This window comes from Balaenoptera physalus (genome assembly GCF_965194825.1).
Source record: "Balaenoptera physalus genome assembly, chromosome: 2".
Classification (NCBI taxonomy): Eukaryota; Metazoa; Chordata; class Mammalia; order Artiodactyla; family Balaenopteridae; genus Balaenoptera; species Balaenoptera physalus.
The window spans coordinates 144,360,687-144,383,686 of record NC_138883.1 but is presented as its reverse complement, the minus strand read 5'-3'; the positions used below and the strand labels follow the sequence as shown (position 1 = coordinate 144,383,686).

General features: G+C 37.8%; 1 long non-coding RNA gene across 1 annotated transcript; it reads left to right on the top strand.

The window, feature by feature from the left end:
- Positions 1-270: 270 nt before the first annotated feature.
- On the top strand, positions 271-8,317 carry LOC309654620. The gene is made up of 2 exons (XR_014260348.1): positions 271-579; positions 947-8,317. It is a non-coding gene; the product is annotated as an uncharacterized lncRNA (long non-coding RNA).
- The last annotated feature ends 14,683 nt before the right edge of the window (positions 8,318-23,000 follow it).

The following is a 23,000-nucleotide window of genomic DNA, read 5'->3' as shown; positions in this document are numbered from 1 at the left end:
AACTTGTTACAGTTCAGTGATCAAGCCTCTCAAAGAGAAAAGGGAGGAAGCCAGGGCTGTGGGCCAAGGTATCTACATAGTTTTTTCTCTATGTCTGGTAAAGATTCTGTGCCATGAACCAGGCCCTCAAATGCCACTGATATTTATAGACAAGAAGATACTGAGTTGAGTGTTGCCTATCTGTCCTATTGCCCACTCTCAGTGTTCCCTCCCGTCGTAAAAAAACCCAAAAACTAGGAATTCTTTTTTTTTTTTTTTTTTTTTACTAGGAATTCTTAGATTTAAAAATCCACAAGTTCAACTGCCTTCTTGGGAGGGGAATTATAAATTAATACTTGGCATTCTTCTTGATCATGTTCCAGCTCACTGTGACTTCCAGAAATTAATTTTCTGTCATGCGACTGCCCTCTTCTATAGGAAAGAAATAGGACATTTTTTAGTTTTTTTATTCCCTTGTTCATTTCCATTGGGATTGAGATAGAAGTAGGTTGCCTTTACTCAAGTCACCATTTAACCCTGAAATTTTATATAAAGATATTACACTTTTACAGTACCATGTAAATACAATGTTAAGAAAAAGTCCATAGTGTCATTCTTTTTTTTTTTTTTTTTTTTTAATTATTTATTTATTTATTTATTTTTGGCTGTGTTGGGTCTTCGTTGCTGTGCGAGGGCTTTCTCTAGTTGCGGCAAGCGGGGGCCACTCTTCATCGCGGTGCGCAGGCCTCTCACTGTCGCGGCCTCTCTTGTTGCGGAGCACAGGCTCCAGACGCGCAGGCTCAGGACGCGCAGGCTCAGGACGCGCAGGCTCAGGACGCGCAGGCTCAGTAGTTGTGGCCCACGGGCCCAGTTGCTCCGCGGCATGTGGGATCTTCCCAGGCCAGGGCTCGAACCCATGTCTCCTGCATTGGCAGGCAGACTCTCAACCACTGCGCCACCAGGGAAGCCCCATAGTGTCATTCTTAATAGATGTTATCAGCTCCTTAACTGCCCACGCTGTGTGCTGGACTCCAGAAATAAGACATGGGTCCTTGAGAAACTTGCAGTCTTGTGCGTCAGGAAAAGGATGGATATGTAAGATAAATAATAAATAAAATGCCTAGTACAGATACCAAATGCTATAGCCTTTGAGAGGAGTCTAAATCCTAGAGGGGAGTTTTGATGCAGGATATGAACAGAACTGGGCCCCAAAGGGAGGGAGCCCTTAACCAAAGGGAAGTTGGGAAAGGGGGGAAATGAACACAGATAGTACCTGGGGCATATGGTGTGGTCTGTGTGAGAGATAGTGATGCTTTCTTTTCATCACTAGCTGATGCAAATTACCTTCTTTCTTTGATAGCCTGGAAGAAATTTTGGTCTTCCCAAAGCTGGGGGTACAGTTATTCATTCATCACCTCTAATTTTCCTTGCTTTCTCCTTGAATGAATGAAATACTGCATTCTGGTTTAGCCCTTATTAAAGAGGATAGTTGTTTACCTCAGAAACTTTGGGCTTCTCTAAAGTATGGTTGGCTGATGAAATCTATTTTACATGTCTGAAGATAATTTCTGCATTTCTGTTTACCCATTTGTTTTCTTGACACCACCCATTCAGAAAATATTGGTATAGTACTGTCATGGTTAATTTTGTGTCAACTTGGCTGGGCCACAGTGTTCAAATATTTAGTCAAACATTATTCTGAATGTTTCCATGAAGGTGTATTTTGAATGAGATTAACATTTAAACTGGTGGACTTTGAGTAAAGCAGATTACCACTCATAATGTGGATGGACCTCATTCAATCAGTTGAAAGCCTTATAGAACAAGGACTGACCTCCCCTGAGAAACAGGAAATTCTGCCAGCAGACTGCCTTTGGACTCAAATTGTAACTCTTCCCTGAGTCTCCAGCCTGCCAGCCTACCCCATCAGATACACACACACACACACACACACACACACACTATTGGTTCTGTTTCTTTGGAGAACCCTAACTAAATACAAGTACCTAGGTAACTTCTTCATGAGAATGAATTTAAGAACAAGTATAATCACATCTAAGGCCTTTAGAAGGACATTCACAAAGAATAGACTGCAATACTCTGTAATGACCTATATGGGAATAGAATCTAAAAAAGTGGATATATGTATATGTATAACTGACTCACTTTGCTGTACAGCAGAAACTAACACAATATTGTAAATCAACTATACTCCAATAAAAAATTAATTAAAAAATAAAATAAAATATTATAAAATAAAATAGATAACCAACAAGGACCTACTGTATAGCACAGGGAACACTGCTCAATATTCTGTAGTAACCTAAATGGGAAAAGAATTTGAAAAAGAATGGATATATGTATATGTATAACTGAATCATTTTGCTGTACACCTGAAACTAACACAACATTGTCAATCAACTATGCTCCAATATAAAATAAAATAAAATAAAATAAAATAAAATAAGATAAAAAAGAATAGACTGAAGCTACCAGATAAATGATGGCAGATCTTTTAACCAGGGAAAAGTCCATTCTGTCAGTAAGTGCACCCTAGAAAAAAGAAGGAAATACCAAGCAATAAATATTTCATGCCCTTAAATTTAGAGAACATGAAATGTATGAAAGAAAAGATTAAAAGATAATACAATAGACTAAGAAGAATAACAGGGAGATTTCAGAGAAAAGGAAAGAAATAGAGAACAAAAGGAAAAAAATGTCTGTATATAACTAGTTCATATATGAGAATAAAAATCAAGGAAGATAATGAATTACACAAAAAAATGTCTCACAGAAAGGGAAAAGGCAAAGAAATAAAACAATTAGAGGTAAAATGATGGATATGGAAGACATAGGTAAATGATACTCTTAAATAAAGAATAAACAAATGTTAAAGAAAAAAAGTGTCCAAAATTAGAACGATGAAAACACCCCTGAAATGAAGAAATAACTATATCTTCAAATTTAGTCAACTGAAGACAACAAAGTTGTGGAGGAAAATATGGTACAGTATCATCAAAACTGAGACATAGCCTGGAGAAGTTTCTCAACTCTAAAGATAAAGAATACTATTAGCACACAGGCAAGTCACCTATATTGGGGAATAAACCCAGGCAGGGTTCTGATCATCTCTAGAAAGACAATGCCAGAAGACAGGAATGTAAGACAAGAATAAAAACTCCATGCTTCCACCTAACAGGATGCTACCATTTTTTGTACAACAAAGCTATCACACTCTTCCCAAAAAAGCAATACAGCCGTCACTCTCTTCCCAAATAAGCAATATACAAAAACCTAACAGTTCCTATTTCCATCTCTGGGTGAGGCTAGTTTCTCTTCTAATTCAGTCAGAATCCCATGTGAACCATTTGGAACACAAAGACTAATATTAAGCCTTATATGAAATTGACCAGGGGAAAATGGGGAGGAAGAAATAATACATATACAGATATATATATATGCATGTGTGTGTGTGTGTGTGTGTGTGTATATATATATATATATATATATAGAGAGAGAGAGAGAGAGAGAGAGAGAGGGTGCAAGGAAAAATATACATGCTGATGCACCCCATTTCTGTAACTGGTACTCAAGCTGTAGTTGTTGTATCCAGCTTCTTGTCTCACTATACATTTTAGTCCCCTTTATCCTCAGCCAGTCTCTTGGCAGATACAGATTCTTTGGGGTAACCCAAACCTTCATTCCTGAACTATCTGACCCCCAGTGGTCTTCATTTAGTTTACTATTTAGTTTACTATTAACTTTCTTTCTACTGGACGTGGGAGCACTAAGAGATGCCTTAAGAGAATCCACTGAGTGTCTTAGCAACTCAATTCCCTAATATGATTGGGATCACCCCAGCCAATACAATGACCCCCTTCTTTGCCTGTTAATTGAGTGGCATATTAAAGTCCAAATTGGCCAATGGTAGTCTCAACTTATAACTCAAGGATGTTAATCAACTATGATCCCTAGTGGAAATATTCTTCTATTAGAAACTAAGACCTCTAAGCTAGCAGAAACCTATCATATTTGGAAGCAAAAATTTTGTGAGTGGGTTATTAGAAACATTCCCATTTCTACCCCTTGATTTCTAAACCTGAATATCCTGGCTATGGAAAAATTAGCACATATCTTGATCACTGGTACAAGAAGAAAAGAAACATATTTTGTAGGATATACCCCAACCTTTCAGAGTTATTGTCTTCCAACTTACACTGTAGCTGTCTTCAGTAGGCCATGCTACTGTTCTCTCAGGCCAGCTGTTTCTGAGTGTTGGGGCACATGGTAAAGCCAGTGAATTACATGAGCATGAGCTTGTTGTGGTTCTCCTTTCGCTGTGACATGAGTTGTTTGGTCAGAAGTGATGTATGAAATACTTTCCTGGTGAATAAAGCATTCCATAAGTCCAGGGAGGGTGGTACTATCAGAAGCACTGCAGATAGAAAAGGTAATCCATATCCATAAGTGATTATTCCAATGAGAACCAATTACTGCCTACTTCATATTATGGTATCATCATTGGCCTGTGCTGTTGGCAGGTTAGACATTCAGCTACATCATCCTGATGAGGAGGAGGTCTACGTGTTGGGCCCATTGCTGCCATCATGGCCACTTTGAATACAGAGCATTCAGCAAGCGCTAAGGTAGCTGGGAAAAGAGGCTTGCTGACCTCCTCAGATCACGTCTTCTTATCTACTTAATTCTTTTATGGTAGATGCCCTTTGGTGAGCACCCACATGGGACATAAATATCCTTACACTCTGTGCCCTTTCAAGGAGGTCCATCTTCATATCTCTTCCCTAGATCTCCTTTTCACTCCAATATTGTTCTTTCCAAGTCCCTGGCCAACTGGCCAACTCATAAACCTCTGCCAAGAGATAAGTATAGATTCTCACCTCTAGTTATTTCATGTTGAATGAATTATCAGTGAAATGGACCACTTGAAGTTGTGGTAGGTGAGGGCATTTTTCTCCAGTAATGTCTTTCAGGAATATTTCTAATTAAGGTTGGGCCTCGTTCCAGTATGGTAACAATCAGCTGAAGCTTAGCATGACTGTCCCTTTTATAAGGGGCTCCCCAGTTTGCCACAGTCCTCACCACTCCTTATCTTGTACATAGTTTGTTTCAACCACTTACATTTCTTGCCTAGCCCAGTAGTCATTTGAGTATAGCCAGTCTATTGAGAAATCCACCTCTTATTTTTTTTAATTGAAGTATAGTTAATTTACAATGTTGTGTTAGTTTCAAGTGTACAGCAAAGTGATTCAGTTTATATATATATATATATATATATATATATATATATTCTTTTTCAGATTCTTTTCCATTATAGTTTATTACAAGATATTGAGTATAGTTCTCTCTGCTATACAGTAGGTCCTTGTTGCTTACCTATTTTATGTATAGTAGTGTGTATATGTTAATCCCAAACTCTGAGATTTATCTCCCCCGCCCCACTATCCTCTTTGATAGTCATAAATTTGTTTTCTATGTCTGTGAGTCATTTTCTGTTTTGTTTATTTGTATCATTTTTTTTAGATTCCACATAGAAGTGATATGATAATTGTCTTTCTCTGTCTGACTTACTTCACTTGATATGATTATCTCTAGGTCCATCCATGCTGCTGCAAATGGCATTGTTTCATTCTTTTTTATGGCTGACTAGTATTCCATTGTGTGTGTGTGTGTGTGTGTGTGTGTGTGTGTGTGTGTGTGTATACCACGTCTTCTTTATCCATTCATCTGTTAATGGACATTTAGGTTGCTTCTGTATCTTGGCTATTGTAAATAGTACTGCTACGAAGGTTGGGGTGCATGTATCTTTTTGTATTAAGAGTTTTCTCCAGATATATGCCCAGGAGTGGGATTGCAGGATCATATGATAACTCTATTTTTAATTTTTTAAGGAACCTCCATACTGTTCTCCATAGTGGCTGCACCAATTTACATTCCCACCAAAAGTGTAGGAGGGTTCCTTTTTCTCCACACCCTCTCCAGCATTTATTATGTGTAGAAGTTTTAATGATGGCCATTCTGACTGGTGTGAGGTGATATCTCACTGTAGTTTTGATTTGCATTTCTTTAATAATTAGTGATATTGAGCATCTTTTCATGTGCCTGTTGGCCACTGTATATCTTCTTTGGAGACATGTTTATTTAGGTCTTCTGCCCATTTTTTGACTGGATTGTTTGTTTTTTTGATATTAAGCTGTATGAGCTATTTGTATATTTTAGAAATTAATCCCTAGTCAGTAGCATCATTTGCAAATATTTTCTCCCAGTCTGTATGTTGTCTTTTCATTTTGTTTATGGTTTCCTTTGCTATGCAATAGCTTTTAAGTTTAATTAGGTCCCATTTGTTTATTTTTGTGTTTATTTCCATTACTCTAAGAGACGGATCCAAAAAAATATTGCTGTGATTTATGTCAAAGAGTGTTCTGCCTATGTTTTCCTCTAGGAGTTTTATAGTAGCCAGTCTTACCTTTAGATCTTTAATCCATTTTGAGTTTATTTTTGTGTATGGTGTTAAAGAATGTTCTAATTTCATTCTTTTACATGTGGCTGTCCAGTTTTCCCAACATCACTTATTGAAGAGACTGTCTCTTCTCCATTGTATATTCTTGCCTCCTTTGCCATAGATTAATTGATCATAACTGCGAGGGTTTATTTCTGGGCTTCTACTCTGTTCCATTGATCTATATGTCAGTTTTTGTGCCAGTACCATACTGTTGTGATTACTGTAGCTTTGTAGTATAGTCTGAAGTCAGAGAGCATGATTCCTCCAGCTCCGTTCTTCTTTCTCAAGATTGTTGTGGCAATTCAGGGTCTTTCGTGTTTCCATACAAATTTAAAAATTTTTTTGTTCTAGTTCTGTGAAAAATGCTATTGGTAACTAGATAGGGATTGCATTGAATCTGTGGATTGCCTTGAGTAGTATGGTCATTTTTAACAATATTGATTCTTCCAATCCAAGAGCATGGTACATCTTTCCATCCACGTCTTCTTCAGTTTCTTTCATCAGCATCTTATAGCTTTCAGAATACAGGTCTTTTGCCTCCTTAGGTGGGTTTCTTCCTAGGTATTTAATTCTTTTTGATGTGATGGTAAATGGGGTTGTTTCCTTAATTTCTCTTTCTGATATTTCATTGTTAGTGTACAAATGCAACAGATTTCTGTATATTAATTTTGTATCCAGCAACTTTACTGATGAGTTCTAGTAGTTGTCTGGTAGTGTCTTTAGGATTTTTCTATGTATAGCATCATGTCATCTGCAAACAGTGACAGTTGTACTTCTTTTCCAATTTGGATTCCTTTTATTTCTTTTTCTTCTCTGATTGATGTGGCTAGGACTTCCAAAACTATGTTGAATAAAAGTGGCAAGAGTAGGCATCCTTGTCTTGTTCCTAATCTTAGAGGAAATGCTTTCAGCCTTTCACTATTGAGTATGATGGAAATCCAACTTATTTTATTCTTAACAACCATTTATAAAAAGTTTACTCTGTGCCATGTATGTTCTTAAGTGCTCTACAAATAGCAACTTGATTAATCCTCAGAATAACCTTGTGAAATAGATACTCTCATCATCCCCATTTTACAGATGAGGTAACTGAGTCCCAGAGAAATTAAGTAACATGTCAAAGGTCATTCAGCTAATAAGAGGAACCAACAAGTCAGTGCAGGTAGTAGTCTGGCTCCAAAACCTGTTTTTAACCACCACTATGAAATAGTTTTATTTATTTTTTTCTTCTCTGGAGAAATCTTTTTCCTACTGTGGAGAGGGCTCTCTTAACCTCTCATACTAATTCCCTAAATTCAGTTACCTTTTCATTTTTTTTTTTTAAGATTCAGTCCAGTTGACTTTAATGTATCAATTGCAAATGTGGCTTAAAGCTCCCTCTCCACTTCACCATCCTGACTAAAGTATAGAGTCATGTTGTAAAGTGTTGGTAGCAGGACAGATCTGTTCAACCCCCACCTCTTCCTGGTGACTTCTTCTCTCTCCAGGGCAGGAGGAGGATAGAAACCTGGGGTCCTCCATGTTACAAGCCTCTCTTAGCTCATTGTCTATTGGTGTGGTGTGAACAATGGTGAGGGGTTAGCACTGGTGCCATTAGGAGACTTGGCCGCATCTTCTCCATGATTCCCCAGCTAGTGGTATTGTGTTGCATTCCTAGGATATCTGTAAAATGTCATTCCCCCTTGTGGTGGCCCCTGAAAGACTAAGGCTCCCTATATCATCTGTTCTCCATGGCAACCTGTGTGACTATAAACAAAGAATATCATCTGCCATATCAGAAAACAAAGGATGTTGTGGCCATCAAGCCATCAGCCACTGCAGCCACTCACAGCGGTGCACCCTGAGGGGATTCAGGATGGAGAAAAACAGGATCCTGGCCCTTGGTAGTTAAGGTGCATATCAAAGTAATGATTTCATTAAGCCCAGTCTCTTAAACCTTCCTGTACACAGAAAAGCGTTAAATTCATTAACTTGAGATATCTGGTTGTTCTTTAATTAGCAATAATCTTTTGATGCTTGATTACCTGATTTGTTTTGTTTTGTTTTGTTTTTGCAAAAATTCCTATAGATCCTGGCTCCTCCCTTACCTCTTTGGAATAGTCCCTCAGAGCTGAGAGGTTGCATCCTGGTCTTAAATCCTCAGTAATGCCCCAAATAAAACATAATTCTCAACTTTTAGGTTGTGCTTTTTTTCAGTTGACAGGCCCTTGGAGTTCTGTGGGATCTCTCTTCCATATGTTTGGCTTCTGGGAAGTACGGGATGTGGGCCTGGCCCCTCGTCTGTCTTCTCCAGTGCTCTTTTCCCTTGCTCTGGTATCCCAGGGAAAGGTCAGCAAGTCAAGTGACTAAGCAAGAACACAGTCACAAATGGAAACCTCAGCCTCCCCATCTCACAGACTTTCCCAAATTCTACGAGTGATTCCCTTGGGGAATCCCTGACTTGGCTTTGAAGAGGTAAGTGGAGGAAAGAGTCTCTTCTCAAACACTGCACTGCCCTGCAGGCCGTTTTCCTCCCCTTCCCACCACTTTGTGGAGAGGAAATCTTGTGCACTGAGGTACAACAGCATCTCCCAACCTCTGCTCCCTGGAGCACCCATCCTATAAGATGTTCCAAGAATAAAGGATCCTGAGGGTGAATTCATTTGACATGAGCTACATACTTTGTCCCCTTTTGAAGATTAAAAATTTTGTTAGATTTGTCCCCCATTTATTAGATTCTCTAACGTATTAGAGGCTCTAAGAATCCCCACAGTAAAGATGGCTTAACTGTGCTTTAACTTAGCATTTGCCAAACTTATGTGACTGTGTATTTCTTTTTGCCCTACACTTATTACTGTACCAGTCACAGATCCAGACGAGAGGAATCCTTGCCCTGGGCCCTGCATATCACAAACGTTGTTCAGGACCCAGAGAAAAGCTTCTCTGCATCACTTTCCCTGCATCCTCCAAACCAAAGGTGACTGTGTCAAAACACAATGAAGGTTTGTGGGTGGCTCTGCTGCCAGTGTGAATGATCAACACTGGCTGGGAGTCTGGAGAAGTTCTGAGTGGGAGAAGTGCTTAAGTAAGAGAAAGGAAAAATTAACATGTCAAATCCTTCTCTGATAGCTTGAATACATTTTTGCATAACAAAATATCTTCTCCAGGTAGGACTGAGTTTACTTGTTTTCCTTTCTTTGTATTCCAATTCATCGTTCTGGTGTGAATTAGTAAGGTTTCAGCCAACAGTTGCACAGGGTGGAGAAGAATATGTTGCAATACTAAACAATTAAAACTAATTTTAGGGGACTTCCCTGGTGGTCCAGTGGTTAAGACTCTGCGCTTCCACTGCAGGTGGTGCAGGTTCAGTCCCTGGTTGGGGAACTAAGATCCCACATGCCACATGGCCAAAAAAAAAAAAAAAGACTAATTTTAAATGTGTATACATATATATATTCATATAGATATATCATATACTCTACAATACTGATTCTTTACCTTGGCATAAACTGGACATTTTATGCTCGAATGGCAAATGCTTTTATTTCCATGAAAATATTTTATGAAGTTTAATTAAAGTTAAAATGAAAACATTTTGGTTTGGGGACTTCCCTGGTGGTACAGTGGTTAAGAATCTGCCTGCCAATGCAGGGGACATGGGTTGGATCCCTGGGCTGGGAAGATCCCACATGCTGTGGAGCAGCTAAGCCCTTGAGCCACAACTACTGATCCCATGTGCCACAACTACTGAAGGCCCAGTGTGCCTAGAGCCCGTGCTCCACAACAAGAGAAGCCACCGCAATGAGAAGCCCGCACACCACTATGAAGAGTAGCCCCTCACTCGCCGCAGCTAGAGAAAGCCTGCGCGCAGCAACGAAGACCCAACACAACCAAAAATAAATAAATAAAATAAAATAAAATAACATTTTGGTTTCATATAAATTATGTAAGTAATGTCAAAAATTGTTGAGGGCTATTTTTCCAAAGAAGATATACAAATGGCCAACAGGTAGATGAAAATGTGCTCAGTATCACTAATTATCAGGGAAATGTAAATCAAAACCACAGTGAGATATCACCTCACACCTGTGAGAATGGCTATTCTCAAAAAGACAAGAGACAACAAGTGTTGGCAAGGATGTGGGGAAAAGGGAAGCCTGTGCACTGTTGGTGGGAATGGAAATTGGCGCAGCCACTATGGAGAACAGTATGGAGGTTCCTAAAAAAATTCAAAATAGAGTTACCATATGATCAGCAGTCCCATTTCTGGGTATTATATCTAAAGGAAATAAAGTCACTCTCTCATATGTGAACCCATGTGTTCATTGCAGCATTATTCACTGTAGCCAAGATATGGAAACAACCTAAGTTCCCATCCATCAATGGATGAATGGGTAAAGAAAATGTGGGGGGTGTGTGTGTGTGCGTGTGTGTGTGGTATGTTGTCGACTGAAAGAAAAATGCACAATGCAAGAGTTGTGAGTTAAACTTGCTGAGGACTAACTATAGCCTGGGAGATCTGAAGAGGGTTCTGAGAAACTGCTCTGAAGAGGTGGTAGAAGCTTAGTTTATATATGACTCTTTTTTTTTTTTTTTTTTTTGCTGGGGAATACACGCAGTCAAGCATACATCTTTGTAAACGCTTGCCACTAGTCACAAAGAACAGATATCACAAGTTAATGATTTTAGTGCTTTTCTATGTATGGGAAGATGCAAGAAGCTGGGTTCATTAAAATTCTTCCTGAGATACATCTTACTATCTAAGGGGCCTGCTTGTCCAAAGCACAGAGCATCCTCTTATCGCCTTTAATTTCCTCTGTCTGAAGCACAGATTGCTTCATCCTGTCATCGCCTTAATTTCTCTGTCTGAAGCACAGGGTGCACTGTCAGTCAGCGACTACAGTGGGTTAATCTTTGTAAAATTGGATGGTGGGCAAAACACTCAGCTCTTCTTTTTTGGGATCTTAGTTCCCCAACCAGGGATCAAACCCGTGGCCCCTACAGTAGAAGCACAGAGTCCTAACCATTGGACCGCCAGGGAATTCCCTGTTCTTCTTTTGTTTTATATATATATATATATATATACACACACATATATGTATATATATAAATAGAATATAATTCAGCCATAAAAAAGAAGGAAATTCTGCCATTTACAACAACATGGATAAAACTTGAGGGTATTATGCTAAGTGAAATGTCAGACAGAGAAAAACAAATACAGTTGACCCTTGAACAACATGGGTTTGAACGGCATGGGTCCACTTATAATCAGATTTTTTTCCAATAGTAAATACTATGGTACTACACAATCGGAGGTTGGTTGAATCTGCAGATTTGGAACTGTGAATATGGAGGAACCACATATGCAGAGGGCCAGCTATGAGTTATATGCAGGTTTTCAATTGTAAGGAGAGTCAGCACCCCTAACTCCTATACTGTTCAACCGTCAATTGTGCTGTCTGATCTCATATATGGAAACTAGAAAAACTGAACTTATGGAACAGAGAGCAGATTGGTGGTCACCAGGGTACCAGGAATGGATGATGGTGGTCAAAGGGTACAAACTTCCGGTTATAAGATGGGTAAGTTCTGGGGAATCTAATGCACAGCATGGTGACTATAATTAACAATACTGAATTATATACTTGAAAGTTGCCAAAAGAGTAAATCTTTTTTTGTTGTTACATTGGAATATAGTTGCTTTACAATGTTGTGTTAGTTTCTGCTGTACAGCAAAGTCAATCAGTTACACATATACATATATTCCCTCTTTTTTGGATTTCCTTCCCATTTAGGTCACCACAGAGCATTGTGTAGAGTTCCCTGTGCTATACAGTTGGTTCTCATTAGTTATCTATTTTATACATAGTAGTGTATATATGGCAGTCCCAATCTCCCAATCCATCCCTCCCCCCTTGGTAACCATTCGTTTGTTCTCTATATGTGTCTCTATTTCTGCTTTGCAAATAAGTTCATCTATACCGTTTTTCTAGATTCCACATATATGTGTTAATAGAAATGGTAACTGCATGAGGTGACGGTTGTGTTAACCAACATTATTGTGGTAATCATTTCACTATATACATGTATATTAAATCATCACATTATGAACCTAAACGTACACAATGTTATATCTCAGTAAAGCTGGAAAAAAACTGTCAAGGGTACTAACAGTTAAGAAAAGGGTGGATAGGGCTTCCCTGGTGGCACAGTGGTTGAGAGTCTGCCTGCTAATGCAGGGGACACGGGTTCGAGCCCTGGTCTGGGAGGATACCACATGCCGCGGAGCAACTAGGCCCGTGAGCCACAACTACTGAGCCTGCACGTCTGGAACCTGTGCTCCGCAACAAGAGAGGCCACGATAGTGCGAGGCCCGCACGCCGCAATGAAGAGTGGCCCCCGCTTGCTGCAACTAGAGAAAGCCCTAGCACAGAAACGAAGACCCAACATAGCAATCAATCAATCAATCAATTAAAAACAAAAAAAAGAAAAGGGTGGATAAGCCAGAATTTTGGCCCTGGATATGGACATATTCTTTGTGCCATATACAGTGTACTGTTCGAATTTAACATTAAAAGATGGGACCTCATCTGTTCTGATAAGAGACATACTTGGAAACAGTTCAAAGGTTATGTATGATATTGTAGGAGATCAGAAGATCAGAATATGCCACCTCAAAATATGCCTCTTTGGCATAAGGATTATTTTGAGCTGAAGGCAATTAAGAAGGTGCAAATGAAAAAAAATGCTTTTTCCCTAAAAGCAAGTCATAAGTTTCCCTTTGTGAAGGTGTTCCCCCTCCCCTCTCCTATACCAGGAGGAAAACGATTCTTATTTCTGGAGACAGAAAGTCAGCACCAAGATAGGTGCTGACAAACAAATCTTACTAAAATAACCATTATCTTCCATTAGTTTCCTCCCTTCCCATAATTTACCACCCATAGAAGCCCAAACCCCTTTTCCTTTGACTTGTCACGTCTCCGCATTGATTGTTCTTTGTTAACATGGTATACAAGCTCCTGGGTCTAACTGCTTGTTCGGGGTCCTAACTGCTTTTCTATGAAGGCCTCCATGCATGTAAAGATTAAAATACTAACATCACATAAAATCTGTGTGCCTTTCCTTTTGTTAATCTGTCTTTGTCAGTTTAATTCTCAGGCCCCAGTCATAGAACTGAAAAAGATAGAGGAATAGTTTTTTTCCTCCCTTACAATTTTTCTAGGTCTGCCCAAAGATAGAACAATATTGATGAAAATATATATAAACTGTGACCTTACAACCATTCTAGGACACTAATTATATCCAGGTGAATGTTGTTAAGGCTATTAGACTTAATTTAGACAAGATATGAAATGCCCAAAAAGAGTTCAGTGAAATCACAAAAAATCCTCAAATGAAAAACAAATCAGGGTATTTGTTGGAAAATTAAAATAATTTTGAATTTGCATTATCCAGTTATTTGGTATAAACTGTTGCTTGCTACTAAAAGTATTAGCGGAAGTTTATTTTTAAAAACTATTTCACTTTTAAAAGGATTAATTTTTTTAATTTTTGAGAACATGTTTTTCTAAATCAAAAGAAGCTACATATGAAATACACAAAAAAAGTGATAGTCCAATAAAATAGTAGGATATCAGAACATGGAAACAGACAATTTGCTTGATTCTGAAGGAGAGGATTTACTTACAAATGATCCTAAAACTAATTCTGTGGAGACCCCTTTCTGGTCAAATTAAATCAAGAAGTAGTCTTCTTTTAAAGAGAAATTTGCACCAATCAAGCAAGATACTGCTATTTTGGTTTTCTATGGAATATTTCAACATTGAAAAATATTTGAAAATAACTGAATAAATATACTGTATACTGTATGTATACAGATATTCCTTTAGAAGATGATAAAAATCATAATAAATATTAACAGTATATGATGAAATTAAAATATTTTTATAATATATTCTGTAATAATCATTTTATATATGCAACCCCATTGTTGCATATCATGATATACATGATACATAAAATATGTAAAATTATTGGTTTCTTTCCAAATGTAGGTATTGCTTTGAGAATATTGGCAATTATAGTTGTTACTGCCCCAGCAGAGCAACATTTCTCCAAATTGAAATAATTTAAAAAATTTTTTAAATCATCTAAGAACTACAGTGTTATATTACAGACATTAGTAATGTCTAATTTGACATCATTATCAATAAAATGCATGTTATGGAAATCTTGATTTGCTGAAATGAAGGCAGGAAAATAAATGTTATGGAGTAAATATAAAAACAATTGATTAACCATGTGTACCTTTAATTTATTACTCACCCAAACATCACTGGACCATCAACAGAACAGGCAGACATGCGCGATAATAATTATATTCATCATCTTTGATTTTTGCCATGTTTCAATCACATAAAGATTATAGCTGCTTACACATTTTTCAGTTTTATCATTTTGAAAGTACGCTTGCCAAAGTAAGTGGGCAGAACATATTTTATCTAACAGTATGTTAGCTTGACTTATAACTTCTAAATATTTTTGTATGATACATGGCCTCAATTTACACTATTGACCTGGGTCTCACAAATGTTAGGAAACCTGCTTGTGAATATCCTAAAAAAGCAGTATTTGTTTGGGAAAAGTTGATGTGTAGACACTGGAGGTCATAAGTACTATTTCTGATTTCCTTTCCATTTCACTTTGACTTACTGCCAACATCCTTTACTATTATTTTTCTTCCCATTAAAACTTACTTCCTCCACAGTAATTATTTCTACAGATTGATTCATTGACTTTTCTCTGAAATCATCCATTATTAGCTTAAAAGCCTTTGGTCCTATGGTGAATTCCTGGGCAAACAATTCTCTTGAGTGCTCTGCATCATCAACCAAGATCCCATGGTTGTGGCATCTTTAAGCCACAAATGACAGGTACATGTTGTGTGTGCCATCATTTTTTATCTGGTACATATGGCAGACACTGCTAACTGAACACAGAATCTTTCCCACTGATCCTGGATGCAGTCTCAAAATACATTCTCCTACATGGTGTTCCAGGTAGCCATTATTAATAATTTGGAGTTGGCACAGTTAGTGAAATCTATTTGCCATCCCTGGCCTAAAGCTAGGTCAGACCTTGTGATAGGTGCTGGGCATACAGAAGTAAATGAAATAGTCTCTCTCCTTGAGAAGTTCAAACTTTATTGGTAAGTGGTCCTTAATGATCTGGAAAGAATTCTGCATACTTTCTAAGAATTATCTCCCATTCCTGAAGTCACTTTGAAAGTCAGAAATCCCCTTCATCCTTTAGGGATTTGTCAAGGAAAGCAAACATCAGACATAAAAGCATGTACATGGAGTTGATTTCAGAATTTTTAAGCCATAGTCCACCAATATTCATTTTTAATTTGAAATAAACTTTATTCAAGTATAACAATTATAAAGATGTGAAAAAACATGCCTACCATGTGTACAGTGTGATTATCATAAAGTGAACACACCTGTGTAAACAACCCCCAGGTGGAAAAACAGAACATTACCAGCAGAAGTCCCCTGTGCCCATTCCCAATTATTATCTCCATCTTCCTTCCTAAAGATAACCACTATCCTGACTTCTAATACCATGGATAACTTCTGAACTTTTTGTGAATGGAATCTCATAGTACTTATTCTTTCATGTGCCTGGCTACTTTTGTTCAACATTATGTTTATAAGATTAATCCATATTATTACATGTGGTAGTATTTATGGTATTTATGGGTATTGCATCCCATAAATTATTCTATTATATGACTGTTCCATTTTTTATCCATTCTAGTGTTGATGAACATCTGGATTTATTCCATGTTTTAACTATTATGAATAACACTTCTAAGAAAACCCTTGTACATGACTTTTGTTGTACTTATGTTCACATTTATATGCCTAAGGAGTGAATTGCTTTATATTAAACTTTAGTAAATATATTCAACTTCAGTAAAATAATGATAAATTATTTTCCAAATTGGTTATACCAACTTATACTTCTGCCAGCAGTGTTTGAGAGTTTCAATTACTTCACATTCTTGCCGACACATGGAATTGTTTGTGCTTTTAATTTTAGCCATTCTCTTAGGAAGATAGTGGTATTTCATTATTATTCTAATTTGCATTTCTCTGATACCTAATGATTTGAGAAGCTTTTCATTTTTTTTTTTCCCATATGCCTAACATCTTTTGTGAAGTGCTTGTTCAAGTTTTTTAACCATCTTTCTTTTGGATTGTTGCTTTTTCTTATTGATCTGTAGGAGTTTTTTGTATTTTCTGAATATAAGCCTCTCGTTGATTACGTGTCTTGCAAATATTTTCTCACACTCTGTGTGGTTTGTCTTTTTACTCACTTCTTTAGTGTTGTCTTGGCTATTGTTACCTCCTTGCATTTTATACAAGTTTTAGAAGCAGCTTGTCAATTTTCACACACCCCCTCAACCCCCCAAAAAAATTGTTGGGATTTTAATTTGGTTTAATTAGGTTCCATACATCACCTTGGGAAGGAATAACACATTTATGATATTGAGTCTTCCAATCTATGAAAATGGTATATCTCTTCATTTATTTAGTTCTTTAAATTCTCTAAATAATATAGTTTCTGTGCAAAGTTCTAACAAATCTTTCATGAAATTTATTCCTAAGCAGTTGATGTTTTTGGTGCTATTGAAAATGATAGCATTTCTAAAATTTCATTTTCTAATTGTTTATTGCTGGTGTATGGAAATGCAATTGCTCGTTTTTCTATATTGACCTTTTGCTGGTGACATTGTTGAATTCACTTATTAATTCTAATAGTTTATCTATAGGTTCTTTTAGACTTAGTACATACATAATTATGTCATCTGCAAATAACAGTATATTTATTCTTTTCCAATCCTCATACTTTGTTTTTTTTCTTTTTTTATAAATTTATTTATTTTATTTATTTATCGTTGGCTGCGTTGGGTCTTTGTTGCTGTGCGCAGGCTTTCTCTAGCTGCGGTGAGCAGGGGCTACTCTTCGTTGTGGTGTGTGCGGGCTTCTGATTGTGGTGGCTTCTCCTGTTGCGGAGCATGGGCTCTAGGCACATGGGCTTCAGTAGTTGTGGCTTGTGGGCTCTAGAGCACAGGATCAGTAGTTGTGGCGCATGGGCTTAGTTGCTCCGCAGCATGTGGGATCTTCCCAGACCAGGGCTGGAACCCTTGTCCCCTGCATCGGCAGGCGGATTCTTAGCCACTGCATCACCAGGGAAGTCCCTGTTTTTTCTCTTTACCTTAATTCATAAGCTAAAGAATCTAGTACAATCGTGAATAGAAGGTGTTACAGCAGATATCCTTGCCCTGTTCACAGTCATAGGGAAAATTTTCAATATTTCACCATTAAGTATGATGTTTGTTATAGATTTTTGTATATACCCTTTATTCTATTAAGAAAGTGCCTATCCATTCCTAGTTTGTTGTTGCTTAAAAAATATATGCTGAATTTTATCACTTTTCCTGAATTTCCTAAAAGGATCATGTGATTTTTCTCCTTTACTATATTAACGTTGTGAATGACATCGATTAATTTTCAATGTTAAACAACCTGCATTCTGGATTAGATTCAAATTTGTCATGCTATATTATTCTTTTTATGTATACCAGGATTTGGTTTGCTGATATTTTGGTTGAGATTTTTTTATCTGTGTTGTGAGAGTGATTGGTATATAGTTTTCCTTTCTTGTGTTATATACTTGTCAGGTTTTGATATTAAGATAGTGCTGGACTCATAAAAAACTTTCCAGTCTTCTCTCTTTTTCTATTCTCTGAAAGAGTTTCTGTGAATTGGCACTATTTCTTCCTAAAATGTTTGGTGTAATATACCAGTGAAGCCATCTGGGCCTGGAATTTTCTTTGGGGGCAGATTTCACTTACAGACGGAATTTCTTTCGGTAGTAGATTTAGGACTAGTCACATTTCTCTTTCTTCTTGTGTGAATTCTGGTAAGAAGTGTTTTCCTAGTATGTTGTCAGTTTCATCTAAATTTCCAAATGTAACAGCACAAAGTTGTCCGCAATGACTTTTTTACTATTTTAAATATCTGTAGAACTTGAAATGTCCCCCTTTTCATTTCTCATTTGTTATTTGTTCTTTCTCTGTTTCTTTTGATCAGTCTTGACAGAGGCTTATCCATTTTATTAGTCCTTTAGAAAACCAGCTTTGTTTATCCTGTGATATATTTTTATGGTTTATTAATTTCTGCTTTTTGTTATTTCCTTCCTTCTCCTTTTTTGGGTTTACCTTTATGTTCTTTTCCTAAGTTGTTGAGATGAATGCTTGAGATCATTGCTTTTCATCCTTTTCCCCCTGATATATGCATTTAAGACTCTACACAGCTTTAACTTCATCTCACAAGTTTAGATACATTGTGTTTCCAATATTATTCACTTCAAAATATATTTTGATCTCCATTGTAATTTCTTGACTCATGGGTTATTGAAAATTAGACACTAAAAATATTGTTTCATCTCCAAATATTTTGGAATTTCCTAGTTTTCTTTTTGTTACTGACTTCACAGCTTAATTCCACTGTGGGCAGAGAACACACCATGCCTAATTTTATCCTTTGGAAGTTGTCGGGATTAACTCTAAGAACCAGCATATGGTAAGTTTTGGTAAATGTTCCATATATATTTGAAAATGTGTATTCTATAGATATTTGGTACTGTGTTCTAAATATATCAATAAGATTGTGTTTATTACTTACGTTACTTAAATCACATACATTCTTTTTTTTTTAAACATCTTTATTGGAGTATAATTGCATTACAAATGGTGTGTTAGTTTCTGCTTTATAACATAGTGAATCAGCTATACATATACATATATCCCCATACCTCCTCCCTCTTGTGTCTCCCTCCCACCCTCCGTATCCCACCCCTCTAGGTGGTCACAAAGCACCGAGCTGATCTCTCTGTGCTATGCGACTGCTTCCCACTAGCCATCTATTTTACATTTGGTAGTATATGTAAGTCCATGCCACTCTCTCACTTCATCCCAGCTTACCCTTCCCCCTCCCCATGTCCTCAAGTCCATTCTCTACGTCTGCATCTTTATTCCTGTCCTGCCCCTAGGTTCTTCAGAACTTTTTTTTTTTTAGATTCCATATATATGTGTTAGCATACGGTATTTGTTTTTCTCTTTCTGACTTACTTCACTTTGTATGACAGACTCTAGGTCCATCCACCTCACTACAAATAACTCAATTTTGTTTCTTTTAATGGCTGAGTAATATTCCATTGTATATATGTGCCACATCTTCTTTACCAATTCATCTGTCGATGGACACTTAGGTTGCTTCCATGCCCTGGCTATTGTAAATAGAGCTGCAATGAACATTGTGGTATATGACTCTTTTTGAATTATGGTTTTCTCAGGGTATATGCCCAGTAGTGGGATTCCTAGGTCATATGGTAGTTCTATTTTTAGTTTTTTAAGGAACCTCCATATTGTTCTCCATAGTGGCTGTATCAATTTACATTCCCACCAACAGTGCAAGAGGGTTCCCTTTTCTCCACACCCTCTCCAGCATTTATTGTTTGTAGATTTTTTGATAAATCACATACATTCTTATTCTTTTTATTTTTATTTTTTTCCCACTTCTTCTATCAGTTCCTAAGAGAACTTTGTTGAAATATCCCACCATAAATGTGGATTTGTCTCTTCTCCTTGTAGTTCTGTAAACTTTTTGCTTTATATATTTTGGGGCAATGTTATTAGTGTATACGTTAAGCTTTTGATTTTTTTCTGGTGAATTTACCATTTTATTTCTATGTAATGTCCCTTTATAGCAGCATTTCTCAACTGTGGTGCTATTGACATATTGGGCAGGAGAACTCTTTGTTGAGTGGGTATGGTGGTGCTGTCCTGTGCACGGTAGGATGTTTAGCAGTATCCTTGTTCTCTACCTGCTAGATGCCAGTAGCATCCCGACCCTACCCATGACAATCAAAACTATATAAATAGGGACTTCCCTGGTGGTCCAGTGGTTAAGACTCCAAGCTCCCAATGCAGGGGGCCCAGGTTTAATCCCTGGTCAGGGAACTAGATTCCACATGCTGCAAGGAAGATCCTGCTCGCGGCAATGAAGATCCGGCATGTGACAAATAAGACCCGGCACTGGGACTTCCCTGGTGGCTCAGTGGTTAAGAATCCACCTGCCAATGCAGGGGAAACAGGTTCGATCCCTGGTCCAGAAAGATCCCACATGCCACAGAGCAGCTAAGCCCGTGTGCCACAACTACTGAGCCCACACGCCACAACCAGTGAAGCCTGCACGCTCTAGGGCCTGTGTGCCGCAACTACTGAGCCCGCGCACCTAGAGCCTGTGCTCCACAACAAGAGAAGCCACCCCGATGAGAAGCCCATTCACCAAAATGAAAAGTAGTCCCCACTTGCCACAACTAGAGAAAGCCCGCGGGCAGCAACAAAGACCCAACGCAGCCAAAAAAAAAAAAAAAAAAGACCCAGCACAGGCAAATAAATAAATATTAAAAAAAAAAATGTCTAGACATTCCCAAATGTCCACTGGAGGGCAAAATCGCTCGTACTTGAGAGCCACTCATCTATAGTAATGCTTTGGGTTGTAAAGTCCATTTTGTCTGATGTTAGTAAAGCCATTTCTATTGATATTTGCAAGGGTTTTTTTGTTGTTGTTAATCATTTTACTTTCAGTACTCTTACGGTACCTCTCTTGAAAGCATAACGCTGATGTCTTTTTAATCCAGTCTTACAATCTTTTAATTGTAATTGGAGTATTTGTTCCTTTTACCTTTAATGTGATCACTGATATTTTTGGGTTAAAATAATTATGAATATTTATCTCATATTTAATCCACTATTCTATGTCCTTTTTCTCTTCTTTCTTACCTTTTTGGGTTCTGTATTATTTTACTATTTTGTTATTGCACCCATTAGTTGAGAATTCTTTTATTATTCTTTTAGTTGTTATCCTACAGATCATGACATGAATCTTTAAATTATTAAAATTTAATATGTTAGTGCTTTTCCCACTTTCTGTACTATCTTAGGATCTAGGGCCTTTTTATTCCATGCACCTCATCTCACTTTTTGTGAATTTTTATTTCTCCATATATATTACCCAAGTAATTCATCATGCAAAATACTTTTTAATCCATGGCTTGATAGCTTTAATCAGTTTTAGAAAATTTTTGGCTATCATGGCTTCAAATACTGCTTCTATCCCATTTTCTCTCTCTCTCCTCAACATCTGAGACTTCATATTAGACTTTCTCACCATATCTCATAGAAAATACCTTAGAAATACCAATAGAAAGCTGGTGTGTCTATACTACATTCTTTTCTGTTTTTTCCTTCCTTTAGTCTCTCTGGGCTTAAGTCTGAATATCTTTCCTTTTGACCTATCTTCCAGATCACAAGCTCCCTTTAGCTGTATCTAATCTGCTAATTAAACCCTGTTTCAGTTATCTGTTGCTACATAACAACCCATCCCCGAATTGTGTAGCTTAAAACAATCATCACCATTTACTTGCACATAATTCTGCAATCTGAGCCAGGCTCAGTAAGGACTGCCTGTAGCTTACGGGGGTTGGAGGACCCAAGATGGCTACACTCACATGTCTGGCACCTCAATAGGGGGATCAGAAGAGTTGGGGGCTGTCTAGGTGTCTCTCTCTCTCTCTAGTCTTTCATTCTCCAGGGTCTGTCTCTCTCCACGTGCCCCTTCCCCTTCCATACCAGCAGGGTATTTGTAATTACAGTAACTCCCCTTCAAGTTGTGAAATTTCAAAGACGTTAACGTGCACCTGGTTCCAGCAAGGAACCAGAACCTGTGCCAGCAACGTCAGGAGTGAGTGAAATTGCAGCTTGCCCTCCGTCTCCTATTGCTGACGATCCTTCAGCTCTACCATCTCCCACCTCCTCTACCTCCTCCAGTCAGTAACTCTTCTTGCCTGTTCACTCGATGCCAGCCCCTGGATGCCAGCTGTTGTACTGTACTGCTGTACTTTTCAAGGTACTGTGCTGTAAGAGTCAAAATGTTTTATTTTTTGTGCTTGTTTGTTTTTTATGTATTTTTTGTGTGAAAAGTATGATAAACCTATTCCAGTACAGTACTATAGAGCTGATTGTGTTAGCTGGGTACCTAGGCTAACTTTTTTGGACTTACGGACAGATTGGACTTCCGAACGCGCTCTAGGAACAGAACTTGTTTGTATGTAGGGGACTTACTGTATTTACACGGTGGGCCAGGATTCCAAGAAGGTGAAAGTGGAAGTTACTACGCCTCACAATGGCTAGGACTAGAGCTCGCAACGCATCATTTCTCCCACATCCTTCACTCCACACAGCAGCCCTTCAGATGGTTGCCGTTAGATACACTGGCCTCTCGTAACTCCTGCAACACTACTTCATCTGACATGTTTTTGATTCCCTCACCATCCTCCTTGTTGTCCATGACTTCTAGTCCTAGAACAATGACTGACACACAGC